This window comes from Chrysochloris asiatica, unplaced genomic scaffold (genome assembly GCF_000296735.1).
Source record: "Chrysochloris asiatica unplaced genomic scaffold, ChrAsi1.0 scaffold00085, whole genome shotgun sequence".
NCBI lineage: Eukaryota > Metazoa > Chordata > Mammalia > Afrosoricida > Chrysochloridae > Chrysochloris > Chrysochloris asiatica.
The window spans coordinates 3,344,950-3,364,045 of record NW_006408603.1 but is presented as its reverse complement, the minus strand read 5'-3'; the positions used below and the strand labels follow the sequence as shown (position 1 = coordinate 3,364,045).

At 40.0% G+C, this 19,096-nt stretch overlaps 1 pseudogene; it reads left to right on the top strand.

The window, feature by feature from the left end:
• The first annotated feature begins 15,248 nt into the window (after window positions 1-15,248).
• Window positions 15,249-15,733, top strand: LOC102838470 (annotated as a pseudogene).
• The last annotated feature ends 3,363 nt before the right edge of the window (window positions 15,734-19,096 follow it).

The window sequence follows — 19,096 nt, the reverse complement described above, 5'->3', positions numbered from 1 at the left end:
GATTCCAGGAAACAAGGTTGTGCCATCTGTGTATTACAGGTTGTTAATGAGTCTTCCTTCAATCCTGATGCCATGTTCTTCTTCTTATAATCTAGTTTCTCAGATTATGTGCTCAGCATACAGATTGAATAAGTATGTTGAAAGAGTACAACCCTGGTACACACTTTTCCTGATTTTAAACCGTTAAGTGCCCCCTTCTTCTGCTCTAACAACAGCCTTTTGGTCTATGTACAGGTTCCTCTTAAGCACAATTAAGTGCTTAATTGCTCAGGGTTATCCATTCTTCACAATGTTATCCATAGTATGTTATGATTCACACAGTTGAATGTGCATAGTTAATAAAGCACAAGTAAACTTATTTCTGGTGTTATCTGCCTTTAATCAAGATCCATCTGATGTCAGCAGTGGTATCTTTCATTCTACATCCTCTTCTGAATTCAGCTTGAACTTCTGTCAACTGCCTGCTGATGTACTGTTGCACCTATTTTAAATTATCTTCAGCAAAGTTTTACTTGCATGTGTTACTAATGATTTACACATTCAACAACAAATGGCGACTTCAATGATTTCCACATCACCTTGGGTCACCTTACTTTTGAATGGGCACACTTTTCCAATCAGTTATCAAAGTAGTTGTCGTCCAAATTTCTTGACATAGTTGAGTGAGCACCTCTAATATTGCATCAGTTGGTCAAAACATTTCAATTTTTATTCTATCAAGCCTTGGGTTTTTTTTTGTTTTTGTTTTTTTGCCAATGCCTTCAGAGCAGCTTGGACATCTTCCTTCAGTACCATTGGTTCTTGGTCATGTAGTACCTCCTGAAATGACTGAACATTGACCAATTCTTTTTGGCACGATGACTCTGTGTAGTCATCTTCTTTTGATGCTTTCTGTATCATTCAATATTTTGCCTATAGAACCCATCAATATTGCAAGTTGTATCTTGAATTTTTTCTTCAGTTCTTTCAGTTTCAGAAATGTGGAGTGTGCTTTCCATTTTAGTTTTCTAACTTGAGGTCTTTTCACATTTCATTATTATACTTGACTTTGTATTCTTGTGCTGCCCTTTGAAAATTTCTGTTTAGCTCTTTTACTTCATCATTTCTTTCATTTTCTTCAGCATCTCTATATTAAAGAGCTAGTTCAGAGTCTCTTCTGACATCCATATTGGTAATTTCTTTCTGTCTTGTCTTTTTAATGACTTTTTTGCTTTCTTCCTGTATCATGTTCTTGATGTTATCCCACAGTTCACCTAGTTTTTGGTCATTACTGTATAACACATCAAATCTGTTTTTGAGATGGCCTCTAAATTCAAGTGGGATATATTCAAGGTCATATTTTGACTCTTGTGGACTTGTTTTAATTTTCTTCAGCTTCAGCCTGAACTTGCACATGAGTAATTGATGGTCTGTTCCCCTTGCCTTGTTTTGGCTGATGATATTGAGCTTCTCTATCATCTCAATGCACCTCAATGTAAAAAAAACCAAAATCCTCAACACTGGACCAATAAGCAATATCCATCTATATGGAGAAAAGATTGAAGTTGTCAATGGCTTCATTTTGCTTAAATCAACCATCAACACTCATGGACACAGCAATCAAGATATCAAAAGACACATTGCATTGGGGAACTCAGCTGCACAAGACCTCTTTGAAGTGTTCAAGAGCAAAGATGTCAGTTTGAGGATTAAGGTGTGCATGACCCAGGCCATGGTATTTTCAATAACCTCATATGCATGTGAAAGTTGGAGAGTGAACAAGGAAGACTGTAGAAGAATTGATACACTTAAGCTATATGGTGTTGGAGGAGAATATTGAGAGTACCATGGACTGCCAAAAGAACAAATAGATCTGTGTTGGAAGAAGTACAGTCAAAGTGCTCCTTGGACGCCAGGATGGTCAGACTTCATCTCTCATACTTTGTATATATTGTCAGGAAGGACCAGTCACTGGAGGAGGATATCATGTTTGGTAAAATGGAGTGTTGTAGAAAAAGAGGAATACCCCCAGCGAGATGGACTGGCACAGTGGTAGCATCAATGGGCTCAAACGTAGCAGTGATTGTGAGGTTGGCCTAGGACTGGGCAGTGTTTCATTCTATTGTGCACAGGATCACTATGATTTGGTTCTGACTTGATGGCACCTAATAACAACAATCATCTCTTCCCACAAATGTAGTCAATTTGATTGCTGTGTATTCCATTTGGTATAGTCACTGTTTATGTTGTTGGAAAAGGTTTTTGCAACGAATAAGCCATTTGTCTTGTAGTGTGATTTCCGGCATAATTTCTATCATTAAGGGTATATTTTCTAACTACTGATCTTGGCTCTTTCAACTATGTGGATCATGACAAACTATGGATAACATTGCAAAGAATGGGTGTTCTTGAGAAACCTGTACATAGACCAAGAAGCAGTTGTTTGAACAGAAAAAGGGGATGCTGAATGGTTTAAATTCAGTAAGGTTATGCACCAGGGTTGTATGGGTCCGAACCCGACTCGGCGGCACTTAACACAACAACATTCAATCTGTATGCTGAACCATAGACTTCTTATGCATAAATTGAAGATCATTGTACCTAATCCAGAGCATTGCTATGAGGATACTTAAGAAAATACTTGTAAAGTGTCTAATGCAGAGCCCGGGACACTTTAGATGCTCAAAACCAGTTGTTCCCTCTTCTTCTCTCTTGGCTCTGGCCTCATGTGTTTCGTTAGTCAGATCACTGGGATTTTCCTAGAACATTCCTGACTGTGAACCATTCAACATTGAACACCCTTATGGAGTGGTAAAATGTATAATGAGGAATTTTTAGCAACATAGAAGTTCTATCATTTTTACATGCTCATGTGTTACCCTCCATCAGTTTTTCTGAGTAGTCGACTTGTATAGCTGAGCAGACACCACCAGATTTTTTCTGCTTCTCCAGATTGAATTTGATTTTCTTAAGAACAGAACAAGACTGATTTTGCTCCTTGGATACTAGAGAAGACAAATTAACCAAAAGGAAATTCTGCTGAAACTGTAGTTAGTACTTGTGATCCAGGCCAAAAAATGTAGCCTTCTACGTTACCTTGAGTGTTGAATAGCAAAGATGTCAGTTTGAACTAAGGTGTGCCTGACCCAAGCCATGGTATTTTCAATAACCTCATATGAATGTGAAAGCTGGACAGTAAATAAGGAAGATTGTAGGATAATTGATGCGTTTGAGTTATGGTGTTGGAGGAGAATATTGAAAGTGCCATGGACTGTCGAAAGAACCAACATATCTGTGTTGGAAGAAGTGTGGTCAGAGTGCTCCTTGGAGGCCAGGATGGCCAAACTTTGTTTCTCATACTTCGGACATATTGTCAAGAGGAGCAGTTGCTGGAGAAGGATATCATGTTTGGTAAGGTGGAAGGTCAGAGAAAAACAGGAAAACCCCCAGAAAGATGGATTGGCCAAGTGCAAGTGTGGCAACTATAGTGAGGCTGACCCAGGATTAGGCAGTGTTTCATTCTGCTGTGCATAAAGTCGCTATGGGTTGGTACCGACTTGATGGCACCTAACAACAACAACAATGTTACCTTGAGAGGCTGTGTCTTTGCTGACGATTGAGTCTCATCTGATGTGTCATGTTAGGTCAGCAGCACAAGAGCTCCAAGGCCAGTCCAAGGCCTGGTATTCAAAGCAGGTGAGTAGAGCATGAGCAATCCCAGTGACCCTAGGCCTAGAAGGAGTGGGGCAAATGGTTCATTTGCTCAGTTGCTAACTGAAAGGTTGGAGATTTGAGTCTACCTGGAGGTTCCTCGAAAGAAAGGCCCAGTGATCTACTTCCAAAAACTCAGCCACTGAAAACAATGTAGAGCCCAGTTCTATTCTAACACTCATGGGGTCACCATGAATCAGTTGACGCAGTGGCAATTGGCTTAACTGATCCTGGACACTGGGTATACCTCTTTCCTGAACAATTCAATCTTTTCTCCATTGATAACAATGTTGTTTATTAGTCCAGTGGTGAGGATTTTTGTTTTTTTTACATCAAGATGCAATTCATACTGAAGGCTATGCTCTTTGGTCTTCATCAGTAAGTATTTTAAGTCCTCTTCGCTTTCAGCAAGCAAGGTTGTATCATCTGCATATAGCAGGTTGTTAAAGAGTCGTCCTCCAATTCTGATGCCATGTTTTTCTTCATATAATCCAGCTTCTCGGATGACTTGCTCAGCATACAGGTTGAATAAGTGTGGTGAAAGAATACAACCCTGTTACACATCTTTCTTAATTTTAAACCATTCAGTGTTCCCATGTTCTGTTTGAACAACTGCCTCTTGGTCCACGTACAGATCCCTCATGAGCACAATTAAGTGTTCCAAAATAGTCAATATTTTCCATAGCTTGTCATGATCCACACACTTGAAAACCTTTGCGTAGTCAATACAGGATTCTTAACCAGGTGTGTCTTTGTGGGTGCGCTGGACTGCAAAGTCGGTTCAAGCCACAGGGTTGGTGGTTCAAGCTCACCAGCCATTCCTTGAAAACCCTATACAGGGTCGCTGTGGGTTGGAACCGACTTGACGACACTTAACAACAACAAACCTGCCTTTTAAAATCAGGGCAAGTGTGGACCATTTCTCAGAATAATGTTTTTCAGAAGAGTAAAATGAAATAAAGAAAACCAATTATATTGAACCAATTATATTGAAATGCGCAGGGCCAAAGGCACACATGGCACCTGATGTTGTGGTGTAGGATAAACACTGGACTGCTTACCACAAGATTGGCAGTTCAAACCTACCAGCTTTACGTGGTCGATATGAAATGGAACCAACTCACTGGTACTCAACAACAACAATAAGACACACATTTAAGAGCCTTGGTGGCACTGCTGGTTAAGATCTGTGTTTCGAACCCACCAGCCACTCCATGTAAAGATTTCCAACCTTGGTGGTTGGAACCCTAGGGAGCAGCTCTACTCTGTTCTAGAGGGTCACTATGAGTAGGAATGGGTTTGGTTTGGGGTTTCAGGCACACATGGAAGATTTTACTATCACTAAGAAGAGGCATCCTATCTTTCTCCTGCAGAGCAGGCCTTTTGATTAGCAGCTGAGTGCTAAACCACTGCGCTACTAGGACTCTTTAAAGAAAAGGCATAAATAGATATCATAATGATCATGGGGTGTCTGGAGACTTTGTGGGGGTGTTGCAGACATCCACAGGTAAAGATAGGAAAAGGAGACGCATACAGAGGGAACTGCATGAGCCAATGCTTGGAAATGAGGGGTTCAGGTGTGTTGAGGACACGAAAGAATCGAGTAAGGCTGCAGCATGGCATGAAACACTGAGTACTTGTAGCCAGGGGCCCTCTCTCAGTCCTAGAGTTCTAACCAGTGAAGGTTGTGGGCACAGTTTCCAGTGAATTAACTGTCCCTCTCTCAGTCAGGCCACTAGTGATGGGAGAGTGAGCCTGCTGCCTTAGCACTGATAGAACAATCTTTTAAGAAAGTTCAGAAAGCACATGGGGATGAGGCGGGGGGAGAAAGGCCCGGAAAGAGGGGCCTTGATGGCAGCTCCATATCCTCCTTCACCTCCTCCGGGGCTCCCCAGAGCACCCACGTGAGCATTCTGTTGGTCATAGACCCAGAGGGAAAAGTCGTCCACCATCGGGCAACTGCCAACCACTCTGGATAAATTTGTACACCAGCTGCTCTCTCTCTTGCTCTGTTGGAACACGTTTCTAGCAGAACTGTCAGAAAAGGAAAGTTTCATTCAACATTGATTCCATGAGCATGTCAGTCTTGTGTTGTATTAGGTTCTAGGGGAAACATAAGGAACATTAGTAGACTAATATTTAAGCATTCAGCAACTAACCCATAGGTTAGTGGTTGAAACCCACCCATCAGCAAAAGACCTGGTAATATACTCCGGTCCAGATTCCAGCCTGGGACACTGTACGGGGGCATTCTACTCTGTCACTACGTAGGGCCCTTCTACTTATATGGGATCACTATGCGCCAGAATCTACACAATGGCACCTAGATATAACAAGGGAGATTAGCGTCTATGACCAGGTTAGCCTAGTGTCTACATTGGGGTCATCCTAGAATCCAGGTGAGCCTGGCATGATCACAGGCCTGGTGGGATGGTTGTTACTGTTGTTGTTGTTGTCAAGTGCTGTTGAGTGGGTTCAGACTCATAGCGACCCTGGATAGGGGTTCTAAGGAGTGGCTGGTGAGTTTGAATCGCCAACACCTTGTAAAGGAGTGGGAGGCTGCAGCAGCAACAACAGCACATTTATGAAACTCTTACCTAGCTGCAGGCACTGTGCGTGTTCCAGGCATCTTATCATTAATTCCATAATACTGCCAGGTATGTACGAGGGGGCTTCAAACAATTCATGAAAATGGGAATGAAAAGATAATGGAGTTTTTCCATGAACTTATTGAAATTCCTTAATACTTCTTGTTGTTAAGTACCATCGAGTTGGTTCCTTCCCATAGTGACCCTGTTTAGGGTTTCCGAGAAACGGTGTTCAAAATGACCTTTTGGTCCAGTGCATTATTCCACAGCCCCAAACCAAATTCACTGTATTTGGGTCAACTCTGACTCAAGGCAGCTCTGTGTGTTACATAGTAGAACTACTCCATTAGGGTTTCTTAGCTTAAATCTTTACAGAAGGGAGCACAGTGGCTCTGTATGATAAGCACTAGACTGCAAACCGCTTGGACAGCAGTTCATGTCCACTAATCACTCCATGGGAGAAATATAAAGCTTTCTACTTCCAAAAGATGTATAGACTCAGAAACCCAATACAGAGTCTTTATGAGTCAGAACCAACTCAAAGGGGCTTAACACTAGCAGATCACCGGATTGTGTGAAAACCTTTTGCCCCATCCAGGGACCTATCACGCATGAGTGCAGGCATACTTTGTTTTATTGTGTTTCAATTTGTTGTGCTTTTGCAGATTTTGCAGATATTGCAGGTTTTACAAATAGAAGGTTTGTGGCAACTCTACTTTGAACAAGTCTATCAGAGCCATGGTCCCAATTGTATGTGCTCAGTTTGTATCTGTGTCACATTTTGTGAATTGTCACAATATTTCAAACTTTTTTCAGAACTACTATTGCATACTTAGTAGACTACATACAGTATAGTGTAGACATAGCTTTTATATGCACTGGAAAACCCCCCAAAATAATGTGACTCATTTTATTGCTACGGTCATCAAAACTGGCAATATCTTCAAGAAACGTCTGTTTGTTGTTGTTGTTGGATGCTGTCGATCAGTTCTAACTCATAACAACCTTACCTCCCTTTTTCAGCTGAAGAAATAGACGAAGTTCAAACTGGGCTTAAGTCACTTGCACAGAGACACACAGATATTAAGTGTCAGAGCCATGCCAGAGCCTGGATCTCTATGCTAGATTCTTCTGAGCATTAGATACCTTTGTTATTTACCTTTGACTCAGCTCCCACTCACAGTGACTTTATGACAATTGTTGTTGTTAAGTGCCATCGAGTCAATTCCAACCCATAGCGACCCTGTATAGGGTTTCCGAGAAGCAGCTGGTGAGCTTGAACTGCCGACCTTGCAGTGCAAATGGCTTTGCAGTCTGACACATTAACCCACAGCACCATACCAGGACCTGTACCATCTTCATGATTATTGGCATGTTTGAGTCCATTGTTGGGGGTATTTTGCTATTGCTTCCAACCTAAGGGGCTCATCTTCCAGAGCTATGTTGAGCTTTTGTGATCCATGAGGCTTTAACTGGCTAATTTGTGGAAGTAGATCACCAGGCCTTTCTTCCTAGTCTGCCTTAGTCTGGAAGCTCCACTGAAACCTGACCACCATTGGTGACCCTGCTGGTATTTGAAATACCAGTGGCCTAATTTCCACCACCATAGCAACACGAAAATCAACATAGTATGACAGACTGCAAGACAGTTGGTGGTCTAAGTGTAGGAAAATAAAATGTGAAGAATCAAAATCCAAAACATGAGTGTCATTGAAGCCAGCTGCTTCTAAGAGTCAGTTTCTACAGTAAAGAAAACCAGTGTGCTAATGGTCTTGGCTGTGGCAGAAGACAACCACCCTGGACTCCAGCGTCGGCAGTAGTGACTGGCAATCTCCCCATAGTGAGCATTGAAAAGGGAAAATGAACATGTCTCAAAGCAACTGAGAAGAAGCACAGGCAGTCTGCAGGTCATTTGAGACACCACCAACAAATTTCCAGGAAGATGCAGCAAATTATGCTTATAGTTTTTTTTTATGTAATAGAAGATATATATGTTGGAAGAAAGGTCACGTTTGTAAGGGAAAAGTCACGTATGGGTGCTTGCATCAGGATGGTGTGATTTCCAGCATCATTTGATCTCTCAGAGTCTGTTCTCATGCCTATAAAATGAGGAGGATATTGTTGACCTTCTCTGTTGGTTATGAAGATGAACCAAGATGACATAAGTAAAGTTGCTTCATATAGTGCTTGACAAACTGTAGGTGCTCACTAAATACATACTTTTCTCTCTTTTTCTTTTCCACAAGAGTTTTTACAGCCTGCCTAAATTTTTTGAAGTTTTATGTAAATTTATGTGAAGTGACATTCAATGGAATTGCTCATCTGTATGATCCCTTTTATTCTACCTGCAACTTCAGTAAAATTGAAATTGAAATCATACTTTTTACTTAATGAGACAACTTGGATGTCATGAAAAGAAAAAGAGAGAGACATGGAGCCGGGGGAATTATTTGAGGAGTAAGAGAGTTTTTTTTTAAGTGGACCCTTATTCTTTAAGGAAAAAAAAGTCAAATTTTAATCCAAAGATTTAAATTCTTACCAATGAAAAAATTAATGATGTCAAGGTAGGGTCTGCCATTCCTTCATTAAAATTCTTTCTGTCATATGATTTTTTGCCCACTATTTTTCTTTTTTTTTTTTCAATTGGTCATTTGTTTACTAAATGAATATCTTGAGGGTGTGGCACTGTAGGATAAACATGGACTGCAAGTTTAGTTTGAACTGCAAGGTTGGTGGTTCAAATCCACTAGCTGCTCCTTGAAAACCTATACAGGTTTCTATGCTTCAGAATCGACTCAATGGAACTTAACAACAACATACACAGGTTTGATATTACAAAGCAGAACCATCGGACATTATGGAAAAAATTATTGGGGCTTCAGATCTAAGTACTAAAAGAAAAAGATGCCCATCAACACTAATAAAAGGTCCCCCCCGCCAAGACTAACAATGAACTTAATGTATTAAAAAATACTGTAAAAAAAAAAAAATGTAGAAAGCTATAAAGGTTGTAAGAATTGTTCCAAATCCCATCATTCAGTGATAATAACATTTTATTCATTTGTAAAAGCTTATTGTATATTAAGGCTATTAATGTTATGCAGATTGCTTACAAACGTAGGGGCTTCAGAAAATTCTTGGAAAAGTTTCATTATCTTTTAATTCCATTTTTTCATGAACTTTTGGAAAGTCCTTTGTATATTCATAATTTGCTCTCTATCATTCAATGTTGGAAGCATAGTGACACAGTGGGGTTAGGCATTGGGCTGCTAACTATAAGGTCAGCAGTTCAAATCCACCTTGAGAGAATGATGAGACTGTTTGTTCCTGTAAAGGTTTACAGTCTGCAAAATCCAAAGGAGCAGTTCTAGTCTGTCCTACAGGGCTGCTCTGAGTCCAAATCAATGCGATGGCAGTGGGTTTTTTCTTTAATGATTCAACTTTTTAAGTTATCTGTGTCTTTAGTGAGAAGCTTTTAATTTTTATATTGCTGAATCTACCAATACTTTCTAATCTCTCACTCCCAAATTATGAAAAATTTCCCTATTTTCTGTATCTTCTATGGTTTCCTATTAACCAGGAGTCTTGGTGTGGCACTGTGGCTTAATGTGCTGGATTGCAAAATTGGTTTGAACCTCAAGGTTGGTAATTTAAACTCACCAGTTGCTCCTTGGAAATCCTAGACAGGGTCACTATGGGTTGGAACCGCCTTGACAGCACCTAACAACAACAATTAACATTAACTTTTTAAAAACTTTTTTTTGTGTGAATGAGTGATAGTTTACATGGGAGAACTTTGGTTTTACACTCATTATTTCATTGCAATCATTACAATCCCCTCCGTGGATCATCATTAAACAGTATTTGCTTCTAGTCCCTCTGTTTTTGTTTTTTGGATGTACACAAAAATACCCAGGAATATATAATAATTTAAACAACCAAAGGGCACATTCCACAAGCCTGCCTCCCAGCCGCCAGCCAGCCCACAGCCCTTCTCTTTCCATGAATCTAGAGTTCCTCAGCTGCTCACTCTCTCTGTGTCCTTATCTCTGCCTCTATCTCTGGGGTCACTGGTTCTCTAGATAGGGCCCCACATTCTGCTCGTGCTTTTCTACCTCGATGGTCCTAAGTCCTCTGTTCTTAGACTGTAAGATTAACAACTCTCCCCTTTTTGTTACAAAACTTCTATCTTTACAGTTGTGACAGTCACAATTAGTCATGATAACAATGACTCACTATTGAATCATAAGAATCTTATCCCCATCTCCTTTCACCAGACCCATCTAGACAAGATGAAAACTATTCAGTAGGGATTGTACCTTCCCCTGCACCCTCTGAAACTAAACTCCCCTTTGAAAACTTGTAAGTCAGTCACTTTGTGCACCCACCCCCCATTTTAGGTAGCCAATGTCTAAGTTGCCCATCCTTATCAAATTTAACATTAACTTTTGATAATATTTCTAGATTATTTTTGGATATAAAAAACATAGTTTAAATCCAGACTTACTTTTCCCATATGGCTAGCCAATGTTTTCACCACCATTTATTACGTGATCTCTATTTTCTGTATTGATTTGAATTGCTACTCTTATAATGTACTTAATTCCCATATGTATATACTTGGAATTATGCATGGATGTTATAGTCTTTTCCCATGACCTGCCCATCTAATGACATTATTTTAATGGGTGAACTTTTAAAGATATCTCAATATTGGGATGGTGCTGTAGGATAAGCACTAGACTAACCACAAGGTTGACAGTTCAAATCCACCAGTCTCTCTTGTAATGATTTACAGCCTAGGAAACTGTACACTGGGTCGCTGTGAGTAGACGTCAACTTGATGGCAAACGGTTTGGTTTTGGATTTTTGAACTATTTGGTAAGCCAGTTTTGCATACTATTTTTTAAGTACAGAGTAGAATCAATGTCTCATCTAAGCAAATTAGTTTACAAAACAATATTTTTTAAAGGGCTGTATACAGGAAGGAGGGATAGAAGGGAGAGAGAGGAAGACAGGGAGGAAGTGTGGCAAGAAAGAAGGAAAAAAAAGAGAAGAAAATGCATGGGAAAGGGAAGGAATAATTTTTTTTTTCTATGAAGAAAGCAATGACTGTAGAAAACTCTACCTTTAGCTGCAGTGTATCATTACCACTAAATGGAACTGGCTTGAAGCAAAATCAAAATAGAAGAGAAGAAAGACAAATGTCCTTATAGTTGTAATAGAATGTTGAAGAATATTTGGCACAATTCCTCCCTGGAAACTTGTCCTCTCTTAAACTCTCTTGAGTGTTTTTTTTTAAATTACACCACAAAGAAGAGTCATTTGGGAGGTCATTCTCTTCCCAGGGGGGTAGCATGCCTGAGACTGTTTGAACAGTTGCATTTCCTTTACTCCTCACCCAGGCATGCATGTTTGGACTGAAATATCATTCTGTATCCAACTGGGCAAATAGGGACTCACTGCACAGCAAGGCACAAATCTAGACACTTACCTCCAACAAACACCGTGAAGAACCAAGTTTGCCTAAGCTCCTGAAGACTAATTGTGTGCAGTCCTGGTAGAGGGAGGGTGCAGGGAGCAAGGCAAGAGCCCACAGCTTTCTTAATACGGCCTAACAGAACTGACTTCCATGTTTGAATAATCTACTCAGCAAGCAACCTCACAATTCACCACCTACCCCCAGAATATTGTCTTATCTTTGAAATATTGAATAATAATAGCTCCTTCCTCTCATTTACTTCTAGCTCAAAAATGTCACTATTCTTTTCACGTAAAATGGAAGGGCTTCATGGGGGAGGTTGGATGCAAATGATGCCACTGGTTGGGGACATAGTCATGATTCTGATTCTCTGGCAGTTAAGAGGAAGATGTGCTTTGATGGAAAGAGCTCCCAATTTGGACTCAAAATACCTGAGTTTGAGACTCAGTTCCCTGATTTAATAGTTACGACCTTGGAAAAGTCAAGTCTTGTTTCTGTTTCTTTATCTGTGAAAAAGCAGATGGAAGCTATCCCGTATGCTAAGCAAGGTCAGCTAAAAATCATTCATTCAATGATTTTTTTTTTCTCAATGAGTTTTTATTGAGTATTCATTGTGTGCCAAGCACAGTACCTGGGAAGACAACAGTCAGACAGGATAGACAACATCTAGGCCCTCAAGAAGATTAAAGTCTGGCAGGGAAGAAATCAGCAACTAGAGTGAAATGGGAGAGTTATTGCCATGGGAAGTAGAAGGCGCTATCAAGCATAAAGTTTCAGATAAATTGAAAGTACACAAATGGTGAAAAATTCTGGAAGACAGACATCAAACTATTAACTGTGAGGCCCTCCATAACAAAGGCCTCCTAGCTAATAGTTTGTATATTTGTGTAAGATTTGAAGACTTTACAACCAGGCTATTGTTGCTCTTATTGTTAGATATCATCAGTCAGTTCTGACTCTGATATGATAGAGAAAAACATGACTTGGTCCTGTATCACCCTCACAATCATTGTTCTGTTTGAGACCGTTGCTGCAGCCATGTGTTAATCCATCTCATTGTGAGGCTACGGCATTTTTTTTTTTTTCTGAGTCTCAATTTACCAAGCATGATATCCTTCTCTAGAGAAGAATCCCTCCTGAAAACATGTCCAAAGTACACAACATAAAGTCTTACAATCCTAATTTCTAAGGAACATTCTGGTTGTACTTCTTCCAAGACAAATTTGTTAGTTCTTCTGGTAGCCAGTCCATGCTGTATTAAATATATACTTCACCAACACCATAATTAAAACTCCCAGCCAAAGGACACGGTCCATAAATCAATTCTTCTTTGGTCTTCCTTATTCATTGTCAGTTTTCACATGCATATGAGGTGACTTAAAATTCCATGACTGGGGTTAGGTGCACCTTAGTCCTCAAAGTGACATCTTTGCTTTTTTAACACTTTAAGGAGGTCTTTTGCAACAGATATTTCCAATGCAACATGTTTGATTTCTTGAATGGTGCTTCCATGGGCATTTATTGTGGATCCAAGTAAAATGAAATTCTTAACAACTTCAATCTTTTCTCCAATATCATATTGTTGCTTTTTGGTCTAGAGGATTTTTGTTTTCTTTAAGTTGAGATCTAATTCACACTGAAGGCTGTAGTCTTTGATCTTCATCAGTGCTTTAAATCCTCTTTGCTTTCAGATTGTGTCATTTACATATCTCAGGTAGTTAATGAGCCTTCCTCCAATTCTGATTCCTTTATATAGCTTTTCTTTATATAGTCCAGCTTTGGGGATTATTTGTACAGCATACAATACTTGCCTGTCTGTCACACGGTGGCGGCTTGTGTGTTGTTGTGATGCTGGAAGAGATGCTACTGGTATTTTAAATACCAGCAGGGTCACTCAGAGTGGATAGGTTTCAGCTGAGCTCTAGACTAAGACAGACTCAGAAGAAGGAAAGGCAGACTACTTCTGAATGTTTAGCCACTGAAAACATTACGAATAGCAGTGAAACACTGTCAGGTAGCACCAGAATATTGAATATTGAGACTTGATGAACGGCAGCAGAATATTGTCAGATACAGTGCTGGAAGAGGAGCCCCTTCAGTGTTGGAAGGTACTCAAAACATGACTGGAGAAAAGCTGCCTCCTTAAAGTACAATTGACCATGAGGACACAAATGAAGAAAGCATTGGAGACCTTCATTTGCTGATAGGCACTACTCAAAATGAGGAGAAACAACTGCAAACATCCAATGTGAATCTGAACATGGAATATACAAACTATGAATCTACAAAAATTGGAAGTTGTAAAAAAATGAAATGGAACACATGAACATAGATATCCTAGGCATTGGTGAGCTGAAATGGCCATTTTGAATTTGACAACACATGGTTTACTATGTCAGGAATGACAAACTGAAGAGGAATGGCATCACATTCATCATGAAAAAGAATATTTTGAGATCTATTTTGAAGAATAATGCTGTGCTAGGATAATATCCATACATCTATAAGGAAGACCAGTTAATATCACTATTATTCAAATTCATGTATCAACCACTAAAATTGAAGAATTAATCACCACTGACATTAGTCTGAAATTGATCAAACATGCAGTCAAGATGTATTGATAATTACTGCTAATTGGAATACAAAGTTTGGAAACAAAGAAGAAAGAACAGTAGTTGGAAAATATGGACTTGGCGATACAAATTATGCTGGAGATCACATGATAGAATTTTGTAAGACCAATGATTTCTTCATTGCAAATATATATATTTTAAACAACACAAAAGATGATGATTCATGTGGACTTTACTAGATGGAATACACAAAAATAAAATTGACTACATGTGTGGAAAGAGACAGTGGAAAAGCTCACCAGCCAAAACAAGACCAGTGTAAGAATGTGGAACAGACTGTCAATTACCCATATGCAAGTTCAGGCTGAAGCTGAAGAAAATTAAAACAAGTCCACAAGAGCCAAAATAGGGCCTTGAACATATCCCATCTGAATTTAGAGATCATCTCAAAAACAGATTTGATGCATTAGACACTAATGATTGAAAACCAGAAGAAATGTGGGATGACATCAAAAACTTCATACAGGAAGAAAGCAAAAGGTCATTAAGAAGACAAGGAATAAAGAAAAGACCAAAATGGGTGAAAGAAGAGACTCAAAAAGTTTCTCTCTGGTGTAGAGATGCTAAAACAAATGGAAGACATGAGTAGGTATAAGAGATGAAGAGAAAATATCAAAGGTCAGCTCGAGAAGACAAAGTTAAATATTATAGCGAAATGTGCAAAGACCTGGAGTTAGAAAACCAAAAGGGAAGAAGAGCACATTCAGCATTTCTCAAGATGAAAGAAAAAACAAAACAAAACAACACTCAAGCCTTAATGTGCAATTCTAAAGGATTCTGTGGGCAAAATATTGAGTGATGCAGAAAGCATCAAAATAAAATGGAAAGGTCCTTGTCCCCAGCAGCCCGGCCATGGCGGGACTGGCGCCACCACAGCCGGCCAAGGGCTACCGCGTGGTGCTGCTGGGCAGTGTGGCTGTGGGCAAGACGGCGCTGGCCACGCAGTTCGCCTGCGACACCTTCCCCTGGCACTGCGAGCAGGGCTTCGAGGAGCTCTTCAGCAAGCTGATTGAGGTGAACTCAGCACCCGCGCTGCTGGAGATCGTGGACACGGTGGGGGCCGCGCACTTGGTCACACTACCATTGCTTCGTGCTGCTCTACAGCGTGGACAGAGAGGCCTCTTTCCAGGCGCTGTGGCCGCTGAGGGAGCGTCTGGGTCACCTGCTGGGGCCCGCGTGCCGCCCCGCTGATGCTGGTGGCCACCAAGGCCGACCGCGACGCTGAGCGCCAGGTGCTGCAGGTGCAGGGCCGCATGATGGCCCGTGAGTGGCGGTGCCCGTTCCTGGAGATCACGGCCAAGAGCAAGTGGATGGTGGACCACGTGTTGCTCACATAGAGGAGATCGTGCTCGTGAAGGAGGCCCTGGCAGAAGTGCCCACCGTCCCTCCCCACCCCCTAGAGACCCCAGATGACGTAGCTATCGGAAAGACTCATTGGCTGTCAAGCATTGTCTCTGGGAATCGCTTTTCGTGGTTTCTGAAGCTCGGGATTCCCACTTGGTGCCTTCCTGTGTCATCTGGGCCGAAAACCAGAGTCTAATTCTACTTGTGGCTCTACCCAGCACTTCATGTGGTCTTCGGATCGTCACTCAATGACAACTTTAAAACGTTACAGTGCTGTTTGAAACAAACCCCTCACCCCCTTGCACTTCTTCCCTGAACAGAACGAAGACGTTCCATTCTTCAAGTGAAATTTGTGATAGGATTGTTTTTCTGAAGCAACACTTTTTGAGTTAGTTACTCCCATATTTGCAATTGACTGGGGACCAGAAATTAAAAGTTTCAGGTTTCAATACAATGAGATTTTTTCTGTCGTTTACAGCATGAAATTGCCAGCAGTAATCTCTCAATATAGCTTTGTGTGTCCCTAAATATAGTTATGCACACATAGTATTGGTTTGAAAGGGATAGTGTATCTCTGGGAAGGGAAAAAATAACTGTGTATCCACAGAAAGATAGCACAACTGCCGTATGTTTGGAATGGGCATCTAGTTGATTTCTGCATCTGTAAATTATGTGAAAACAAAATGACGTTACAGTTACTAACTTTTAGTATTTGCCTTTCTAACAATATTGAAAGCTATCCTTGCTAAAGTTTTCTTACACTGTTTCTTTGTTCTAAGTTGTTTTCCAGGAAACAATTTCCTTATTATACGTGTTTTCAACTGCCAGGGTTTTTACTGTGGCTTGCTGGATTAGTATATTTTTTCTGAATACCTGCATAGTTTCAGTGATTGCTGTGTTGTGTGCTTTATGTAGAATTGCTCCATAGGGTTTCCTATGGAAATAAATGGCCAGATTTTTTTCTCTTGGGCAATGGCTGGTGGGAATGAACTATATAGATCATTGGTTGGGCACCAAGGATTCTTTTGAACAGTGATACGCATACTGAACTCAAAGCAAAATGTATAAGAATCTTTTTGCATAGTTTTCACATAATAATTCTTAAATTCCTTTAAAAGCATTACATTTTATTATTGTAAACATTTTATCTTCATATGGTTGTTTCTGTTCATTTGCACAAGTTATGATTTTTACTTCACCTGCTGCAACCCCCATTTCAATGTTAGGAGCCTAACTTTAGCCATTTTAGCATCCCTCTAAGTTCTAACAAACAAGAAAACAAAACCACACCTTTGACCTGAAATAGCTCATTTTTGTTAATGGAAAGTTATTTCTATAGTAGTGGTTTTTATTTGTATTGCATGTGATGTTTTAACAGAAAGATGATCATGACTTCAACATAAAAAGCATGTTTTAAAATCTAAAAAGAAAAAAGAAAAAGAAAATGGAAAGAAATACAAAGAATCATTGCACCAAAAAGAAATGGTCCATGCTTAACCATTTCAAAAAGTAGCATATGATCAAGGGCCAGTGGTACTGATGGAAGACGTTCGAGGTGCACTGAAGGCATTGGCAAAGAACAAGGCTCTGGGAATTGATGGAATACAAATAGAAATCTTTCAACAGACTGATGGAGCACTGGAGGCACTCACTCATCTATGGCAAGAAATTTGGAAGACAGCTACCTGGCCACCTGATTGAAAGAGATCCATATTTTTGCCCATTCCAAAGAAAGGTGACCCAGTGGAATGTGGAAATCATCAGACAATATCAGTAATATAATCATATGCAAGTAAAATTTTGCTAAAGATAATTTTAAAATGCCTGTGACAGTACATAAACAAGAAGTCTTGTGCAGCAGATTTGCCTAATGCAACACATTGTTTGATTTTTTGACTGTTGCTTTCATGAGTGTTGATGGTTGATCCCAGCAAAATGAAGTCTTTGACAACTTCAATCTTTTTTCCATTTTTCATGATGTTATTTACTGGTCCAGTGGTGAGGATTTATTTTTTTCCTTTACATTGAGGTGCAACTCATACAGAAGACCGTAGTCTTTGATCTTCTTCAGCAAATATTTTAAGTCCTCTTCCCTTTCAGCAAGCAAGGTTGTATCATCTGCATATTGCAGGTTGTTAATGAGTCTTCCTTTAATCCTGATGCAAGTTCTTCTTACAATCCAGCTTCTAGGATAATGTGTTCAGTATACAGATTGAATAAGTATGGTGAAAGAATACAATCCTGGTGCACACCTTTCCCAATTTTAAACCATTCAGTGTCCCCTTGTTCTGTTTGAATGATTGCCTCTTGGTCTATGTACAGGTTCCTAATGAGCACAATTAAGTGTTTCAGAACAGTTATTGTTGACAATTTTGTCCATAGCCTGTCATGATCCACACAATTGAAAGCCTTTGCATAGTCAATACAGCACAGGTAAGCATCTTTCAGGTATTCTCTGCTTTCAGCCAAGATCCATCTGACATCAGCAAGGATATCCCTCATTCAATGTCATCATCAGAATCTGGCTTGAATTTCTGACCATTTCCTGTTAATGGACTCCTGCAATGGCTTTTGAATTATCTTCAGCATAATTATAGTTGCATGTGATAGTAATGATACTGCATTGCCAGGCTATATGAAAGATTAAATAGGTTAAAATATTCTTAGGAAGACGATGGAAAGGATGGATGTTCAAGTCCACCCAGAAACACCTTGGAAAAAAGGTCTAGTGATCAACTTCTGAGAAATCAGTCATTCATTAAGAGCATAGTTTTACTGATACACATGGGTTGCCATATTTGTAATCATCTTAATGGCAGCCAGTTTGGTGGTATAGGAATATGAAACCACTTGATTTTGAACCCAGTTGTCTTAGGCTGAGTTCTAGTGAAACAAAACCAAGGAAACTTATTTATATAGATTTAGATATAGATGATATAGATACAGATATAGATATACAGAGAGATTTATCTCAAGGAAATGGTTCACACAGTTGTTCAGGTGGAAAGTTCCAAATCCAGGGGTCAGATGTCAGATTGGAGGCTTCTCCTGACTTAGCTGTGGGAGCTGACAAACCCAAGATCAGCAGTTAAGATGACAGGCTACTACTGATAACTCCAATATTCAGCAGGCAACATGGCAGGCCCACTGACTCAAGTCCAAAGACTGAGAGGTCAGATAATGAGTCAGATGCAGGATCCAGACCCAGCAAAAAGCAAAGTAAACTTTTCCAGAGAGTCCATATATTGAAAGCAGGTTACACCCCTGTGGAAACTCCATTTCAGTAGATTAGCTGCTCGTAGGAGCTCTTATCATTGAAGAGATTACATTATATTAGATCTCATCCTGAGGAATGA